Here is an 8,836-nt window from a genome sequence, read left to right on the forward strand (position 1 = left end):
TTTCATCATAGATAAAAAAAGCGAAATGAAGGAAACAAGGTGGCATAGAAATAGTATTCCTCTCTATATTACAAAAAACTGTATTTTTTCTCTCTGTTAATAATACTGATAAATTCAGTAATATTCCAGAACAAGTGTGAATTTTATGATAATAATTGATTACCAATCATTGAATCCTTTATTCTAAATAGTTTGTGCCGGGGTGTGGCCCTTTAGTGAATTACTTTGCAGTGCTGGTCTACTGTATTTATAATTGGAATAATTTTTATTTCTTGATTTATATCCAGTATGGCTTATTGCAGATGCTTGTTTAATGATTGATTATCTGAAGCCACCCTATGCTCCAGAACAGAGGAAGGGTAGAGTACAAAAACTTTAAATAAAGAAAAGAGTCCCTCCAAATTGAAAATATGATTGGCAAAGTTAAGTGTGTGAGAGTGAGAACTATTACTCGATATTAAAGAAGATACTTCCAACATTAACATAGGGAAATTAGAAAAGTTCAGCCTTTTTATAGGTTCTTAATTTGGCATTATTTCCTATAGATGTGGGGATTAGTAAGAATTAGGGGAAATGTCTATCAATATGATGGGTGTGGGGGGGGGCTCATGAAGAAGATGTATTCTGCAGAGACCTTTAGAGGGAAGGGACAGTGGAGACTAAGCCATCCACACTGAGACAGAAGCAGCTTCCGGACAACCTGCTTATTAAGTATTCATCTTGATTTGTTTGCACAAAGTTTGCAGGGAGTTATACAATGTCTGCTATTTACTGACCACTCATTCTGATTAGTTTGTGGGGAGGTTAGATGATGTCACATCAAGCAAATGTTATCCTACACTTTCCAGAGCATTTTCCCATCACTTTCCTTATCACAAAAGTCAGATTTTAGGGGGAAACAGGTTTGTTGTGCAAGAGCTCCAAATCAATTTTAACTATGCAACCTGAGTTATGTGATTAAAAACTGCAACTGTTTGGAAGAGCCCTGAAAGTAGTTCCCACAACAGTCAGTGAATCCATGGCAGAGAACTCAAGAAAATGTGTAAAGCCAAATACGCAGGTCATTAGGGTGGTCAAGGAGGTAAACATATAACAAAACAGTCTCTCACTACACTAAAGGCCCAATTCTGACATCATATGGGGCTAGGGTTGCCAGACCCGGCCTCCAAGAGGTCTTCTGTATCTTTAAAAGTTGTGCAGGGGGGAGGGAGAATTCCACCTTGTGGTTTTTCCCATTACATAGTTGCAAGAGCACCTGCACTTGGCTGAGCTCTTCTCCTAAAGATACAGGATCAGTCTCAGGCCATGGACCTGGCAACCCTAGTGTGAATACACCTCCCATTGGTGGGACTGCCTACATCTGTTTTAAAATGGACATACTGTAAGGTAATGCAGAATCAGTCTGCAATGGGCTTTTATCTTTGAAATGAAGCCAGTTTGTCAAGAAGCACTTTCAGGGGTGAAAAAATATGCAACAGGTCTAGATCAGCCTTTCCAAACCAGTGTGCCTCCAAATGTTGTTGGATCACAACTCCCGTCAGCCTCAGCCATCATTGCGAATGGCTGAGGCTGATGGGAGTTGTGGTCCAACAACATCTGGAGGCACACTGGTTGGGAAAGGTGGGTCTAGATTGTATGTGGTGCATACTAGGTAGGAAAAGCAAGACCTTAGTTTCCATTGATTCTAGAATAAAATGTCATGTGCACACAGCCAGAGATTAGACAAAAACAGATGAACGAGACTAAGGATGGAGTCTGCCCTAGTCAGATTCCAAAGAGGACTCACCTAATCCAATCCGGGCAGGTCATGACCCAGATCAGATCAATGGACCTCTTCAGAATCTAGTCTGGCAGATTCCATTATAATGTGATCCAAGGGTTGTGTGGTGTCTGGCATTTTTTTCCTTTAAAACTTTTGAAATAAAATGTCTAGAGTGATGCTTACAGCCTGAGAAGCTAGTGCATGGGCTCCTTACCACTGCATACCTTGAATGAACATAGAGCAAGTGCCATTGGGAGCAATGGGGCTTGTATGGAAAAAAACACGTAGCTGCCCCAGTGTTTACATGGTGATGAAAAGTCAGTCATGTGGCAACCATTCAAGTGGAATGTGCCTGGACTGGTACAGTGCATGCAGATACCCATTTTCAAGACCTCCCTTCCATGTCCAGTATGCATATGTGGATAATGTACACATGCACAAAGAAAACATTTTTAACAATAAATAAATACATGCATTAAAAGTGGTGGCAATGGGGAAACTATATATAAGGAAAGTTAGCTTTCTCCTCTCTTCTTGAGCAACTGAGGATCCAGGCACCCCAAAACCAGCCAGGGTGGATAAAAACTGGCTGTTTGGCAACCCTACAAATGATGACACAGAGTGATGAAGTGGGAATCTTATTTGTATCTCCACAATCATTTTTTTTTAATGACAAAGTTCAGAAGCAAGAAAGTCAGTTGAAACTGGGATGTCTTCCAGTGCACCAGGAATTAAATTTATGCAGTGTGGGAGGGTGAGAAAATCTGACTATTTTCAGACCCTTGAAAACTGGGCTGCATTTTACCCACCTCTGCTTATTTGAAACACTTGAGGCCTGCTGGCCCTGCAAGCAAGGGAAAGCCAGGGAGGCAAAGAGTGTGTGCTTTCTCCTTGCCATCCCTTCCGCCTCCAAGGCAATCTATGCCAAGCAGAAGGGTGAAGCAACCCTGCTTCAGGCAGCTTCATCTTCAGGAGAGATGAAGCCAAGAACTGGTATCTGATGATGCACCAAGATGTTTAAAAAATGTTGGCCCTAGTGAGGAAGTGAGGCCAGCCCTTCCCAGAGCTTGGAAGATTACTTTTAAAAGGTAATAAATTACAGTTACAATTACATGGACAAAAAAGTAGTAATTACCATTGCAATTGCTCTGAAAGTAACTGATTACTTTTTCTCAAAAGTAATCACTACAATTACATTTCAGTTACTTTTTAAAAAAAACACCTACAAGGTGCTGGCCTTGGCTGCTGCACATCTAAGTAGCCTAAAACAACATTAAAAATAAACACATACATACAGAGGTAGTACAGTAGGGCCCCGCTTTATGGCGCTTCGCTTTAAGGTGCTTCGCTAATGCAGCGGTCTCAATTAGACGCAAGTAGACTAAAGCCCCACTCATACGGCGCTTGTTCAACTTTTATGGTGGTTTTCAGGCATCGCATGCCATTCTATTCAGTGTTCTGCTTTACAGCGATTTTCGCTTTACAGCAGGGGTCCAGAACGTAACCCGCCGTATGAGTGGGGCCCTACTGTAGAATAATTCTTTTTATCCATAAGGGAAGAGCAATGCTGCACAGAAGCCTAGTTTAAGGCACATGATTTTCATCCACAAATCAGAGGAGCAGAAGACTTCCCCTGCTCCCCCCCCCAAGTAATGCCCAAAAGTACTGCTGGAAACATTACAATTACTCCACAAAAGTAATAAAATTACTCCTAGTTCTATTACAATCAAAATGTAAAGGAATTACCCACTCATTCCTCAAAAAAGTAATGAATTAGAAGTAATTTGTTACTTGTGATGAATTACTTCCAAGCTCTGCCTCTTCCACAAGCCAAGGTGAGACCCTTTGCTCAGATGACAGATTGCACTCCCTGACACACCACCACACACACCACTGGTCTACCGCAGGGCCAGCATCTCCCCCACAATGGCTGCCCACTGCTATGCCTCCCCCCACCCCTGCCACCACATGTCTACTTCCCTCTCCCTGCCACCCCTGCTCCTAAGAGAACGCTGGGCCCTGGTGTGAGTGTTGGCTAGGCATGGAGCAGCTGCTATGTAAAAATGCAACTGCCGCTTTGACATGGCAGGAAAGTTTTTTTCTGTAAATTGTATTTGCCTTGTACGAAAGTGGCCAGTGATGCTCCTTGAAGGCTACGGGGCATGTGATTGCTCCAGTGTCTTGCTCTGAGGAAGCATCCTACACAGGGTCCTTCTTCAGAGCATGGCATTGTGAGTTGAGAGGTGGCTGTGGAGGATGCCTGTGCCACCACTTTCCAGTGGTGGCAAAACCACTTTAAACTATTTACTACTGTAATAAAATGGCCAGCGGTAATACTCCAATATCTTGCTCCGAGGAAGGATGCAATAGGAACACAGACCACTGATCCATCTAGCTCAGTATTGTCTCCACTGACTGGCAGCAGCTCTCCAGATGTGACAGATTTGCTCTGTTCAGGGTAGAAGTTGAAGTGTGCTGTCTAAACAGTCTCGCTGCTTTTGAATAAACTATTGTGTACACAGCCGAAGGCATGTAACTTAGCTGGACAGAGTTCTAGAAAGAGAGAGGAGAACAAACTGGGGAAAGCATATAATGGCAAAAATATTATGTTGTATGGTTTTGCAAAGTTTTACTACAACAAAATTGTGGTTTTGTTGCTTGAATTGAGTTCCAGAATGGTCATTAAGAGAAGTTAATCAAGTCAGGCATTCATATACTGTGCTTGGTATTGTTTGCAAGCCAACCTACAGAGGCTGAAGACTGTGCCCATATGTTATCCAAGAAAGATCATCGCCATTCCCCAAACCACAAATTATGGCTCTGGACAGACCCTACCTATCCCACATACGTATATCTTCAGCTACATGTACTGAAGAACAGGGCTCAACATCACCTACTCTCACACATTTCTGTACCTCGGAATACTTTTGCTATTACTCATCTGGTGTGTGCCATTTTAGCTGCATATTTTTGAATTTTTAAAAAGCTTTTAATTTACTTTACCTGTATTGGTTTCTGGGGTCAGACCAAAAGCAGCCAATGGCATTCCCCCCTTCACAGTCAAGGTGCTTCGAAGCAAAGGCCAGCCACATTATTTTGCCACCTGAGCAGTAGTGTAGTGGCAAATTCAGAAGTGCAGGGGCCCTTCATAATAGCCACAGCCACACCCCTTTGAAGATTACACAACCTTCTAAGATTATAGAATAATCTGGCCAGGTGTGAATATAGCTTTCTGCTTCTCTGTTCTTGTTAATGCCTTCTCCCACAACAGAAGTCCTTAGGCTCTAATTAGCATGAAAAGGAAGTGTGTTAGCTACTTAGTGATTGACCTCTCAGTGATTGACTCACCTTTCACTCTAAGTCGCTCCAATCAGCAGGGAAGGACAAGGAAGTAAGTTAGAAGACTCTTTTCAGTGGCTAACACACTCCCCTTTCATGTTGATTGATAAGGACCATGCTGGGACCTGGCTCCCAAACAAGTAAGGGATCTAAGACCCCATGAGACCCTGGATGACTACACTCCTGCACCTGAGGCAGAAAAGTGTTGCCTCCCTGGCAGTAACAATTATTATTATTATCATTATTATTATTATTATTTCCTGATGTTTTATGACACCCACAATCAGCTTCCTCACTGCCTAATGGTAGAACCAAAGGTAATCTGAGCAATAAATAATTGAAATTAACAATTTTGTTTTAGTGGCAATCCTATAAATTTAAAGTACATTTAAAGAACAGATTAAAATGCCATAGGGAGACCAAAGGCACTTTGAACAATAAATAACTGAATACTTTTGTATTTTATAATGTTGTATTAGAGGCAATCCTTCACATTTAAACAGATTCAAAGGCATATTCAAATGCCACATAAACAATAGGTTGTTAGTAATCATATTACAAACAAAACATTAATAATGAAATAAACTTACTTCAACAATATGAATCCTAACTAAATACTGTAAATCAAATTATTTTAGGTATCTCTGGGAAAACAGGGAAAATCAGGCCCCAAATGTCACACTTTGGAATTAAAATAACTGTCATAGTTAGAGGGTTAGAATAATTCTTGGCTGACCCCAGTAAGCCTTGTGGTTCTCTTTGAATTTTAGGACTGCTTATCTTGGCATCACATTGCAGTATTAGGAACTCTATGCCAACTTCTTCAAAGTCAGCCATATTGAATCAAATGTACTGACAAAGGGGTGTTCATCTTCTAAATACAGAAAACCACTTGAGATTTCCAAGAATACAGCTGATTTATCAAAGATCATAGGCAAAACAACAACACCCTACTCAAACCACTGCAAAAATTACAATTTTCATTACCGAAAAATACTCCAGTTCTTCAACCGGAAAGAGAAAAGAGAAAGGACTTGAAGATGGATAGGAAAATCACATAACTAAACATGTCTGAAGGCTGAGATACAATTATTTTCCCTTACTGTTAATCAAATAACACAGATATATATTTTGGCAACCACTGAAATTAGAGGTGGGTTCAAATCTCAGCCCCAATATAGAATTGCTGGGTAACAATGTCTCACAACATCAAGTCCTCCATAGCTTTGTTATGAAGGAAAATCAGGTGTTGAAAAATACTTGTCAATACTATTTCTGATGTAGAACACCAGTATGCAGTTTAGTTGATTCACATCCCTTCAGAAGGGCTCGACCCTTTATGTCCTCTGGTTTGAACAATTAAATGTCTCCACCTTCCTTGTTCCACCTCTCCTTTCTCCCCAGAGACTTGATGTGCAATTTCACCAGTGAAAAATGGTACAAGAGCTATTTAATTACTTACTTGAAAAAATACATTTGAAAATGGTAATTTTTAATATGGCCAGTCACGGTAATAGCTCTTCTCTGACTGGTCAAAAATGCATCTGCTCCCAAGAGATCCATGATTAGCCCCTCCTTAAGACAGATTTTCCCTGGTGTCTTCTCCAGGTTGGGGAGGATGCAAAAGAAGGCAATCCTCTGCCTTTAACAATTATATGGAAGGGGGATTTTGGCAAATGCAACTCATTATGCATGGGGGAGAGATGCTGCACCTGCAAAAAATCCACCTTGTGCAAAATGGTTGAAGGTATGGAGCACTGTCCTTTTTTATTATTTGGTCTCCCTGCCCCGACATACAACCTGAATACTGATGGAACCTTGTATCAAGGGAGGAAAACAGTATGCACATATAATTCTTCTCCTGCACCCACCCCTTTTTTTCTGAACAAAACTAAACCAACACAGAAATATATTTTAAAATGTGAGGTACATTTCTTTCAGTTGCATACAGCTTTCCTCCCTCCAAAACTCAGCTGAACTTTTCATTACCCAAAACACTTTTTCCTCTAAATTAAAAGTGCCAGGTATTCCAACCAACAGACAGAAAGTGATTCATTCATTTCAGACAGGGTACAATGTGTGGGTGTAATCAATACATTAATTCAAAAAAGTATGTAATGTAGAATGGCTTATTTTCTAAATAAGAAATGGATCTTGTCTAAAAATCATACTTGGGCCCTCTAATATGAAAACTCTTCCCCTGTCCATAGATATGCAGAGTACAATACTGGGTTTTTTTTAGTGTAGAGCTAGTGGCACTCTGCACATATCTCTTGAGTTCAGAGAGAAGTATAAGATGTGTGTGGGACAGGAAAGTGTGTGGCTTTGAGTTGTTTTTAAGTGCTCAACATTCTCCTTGGGAAGGCTGTGCTCCAGTAGCCTTATTGCAAGAGCCTCCACTGTCTGGGATCAAGCTGGGATCAAGCTTCCCATTTTTGGAAGATGTAGTGTGGGCTGTAGATTGGACTCCAGCACAGAAGACCTAGTTTCTCCAGTTCTGTTGGAGCTGACTGCTAAAGCAGGCTGGGCCCCTTTCACTGAAGAGGCTCCTCTCACAGAAATTGGAACTAGCTAGACTTGTAGCTCGTATTTAAGACTCAGCCTGAGGTTGACTGCTGCTGAAACAACATTCAAGCTCTGCTGTTATGAGGTCTCTAGACTGAGCCCTCAATGGCGCTGTCCAGGGTACCGTGCCTCACCTCAGCTTAAACCACAGGGGGGTAATCCCTTGCCTCTAGGCCAGTAATGCCCACCCCAAGGAGTCCAATTTGGCTTGCAAGGCCATTTTCCCCAAACCACACCCACCTGCCCACCAGCTGACATCATTAGTGATGTCAGCTGATGGGCAGGAGGATAGGGTTTAATCCTGCATTGGCTGTGCAATCCTGTTCCCAGCACGGTACAAGAGTGCACAGCCAAAGGAGCAGGATTTAATCCACAGAAATCAACCAAGTGGCGATTAAAGCCCTGTATAAAAGTGCCCTTTGAAGCAGCTCGCATGTGTGAGCTGCTTCAATGAGGCTTTTGCAAAGGCTTTAAGGTAGCTCCTGCATTCCTGTTTGCTCAAATGGGAGTATGGGGGCTGTCTTAAAGCCTTTTAAAATTCTTCCCCATCTGCTTTTAAATCCCCAATCTCAGAGATGTAAAAGGAAAGGATGGGTAGGCTTGGAAAAGGCTTTTGCAAGCCTTTCCCCCCTCCCCCTTTAAATCTCCAAACTTGGAGAATTAAAAGGGAAGTGTGGAGAGACTTGGGAAAGGCTTCTGCAAGTCTCCACTCTTTACCATTAAGTCTCTGATCTTGGTCCACCTGTCAATCATGCAACATCATAATGATGAGGTGTGATTCACAGGTGGGCAGCCTCATCCACCTGTCAAATTTGGCCTGTGAGGCAGATCCTGATAAGGATCTGGCCCATGGAGCAAAAAAGGTTTCCCCACTGGCTTAGACCTTGTCCCACTTTATACCATTTTGCTCTGTTCACCCAAACCTAAAGATTTACCTTGTGTCAGAAACATTGTACTGCTGGGAACATAGCATTACTTGATCAGTCTTGGGTTTCAGATCATATGCAGAGTTCCTTCAGAAGAAAGGTTCTGAGAGAAACCATCTTTTGACTCATAACTGGATGTTTCTAAGAAGACAAGGCTAAAGGAGAAATCTCACATATTTATACTGCGACATGAAAGATTTCCTATTTTTATGTTTTCCCATGGAATCTTAATGAAGCATTGTGA

General features: G+C 41.7%; 1 protein-coding gene across 1 annotated transcript in view; it reads right to left on the reverse strand.

Annotated features, from left to right (window-relative positions):
* Nucleotides 1–4,815, reverse strand: part of MTMR7 (myotubularin related protein 7) — a 72,181-nt gene extending 67,366 nt beyond the window's left edge. Inside the window, exon 1 of the mRNA XM_061584180.1 lies at nt 4,766–4,815. The gene's annotated coding sequence lies outside the window, so the exon portion shown is untranslated. The remainder of the gene's footprint in view (nt 1–4,765) is intronic.
* Between the last annotated feature and the right edge of the window lie 4,021 nt (nt 4,816–8,836).

This window comes from Rhineura floridana, chromosome 9, assembly GCF_030035675.1.
Source record: "Rhineura floridana isolate rRhiFlo1 chromosome 9, rRhiFlo1.hap2, whole genome shotgun sequence".
In the NCBI taxonomy this organism is placed as follows: domain Eukaryota; kingdom Metazoa; phylum Chordata; class Lepidosauria; order Squamata; family Rhineuridae; genus Rhineura; species Rhineura floridana.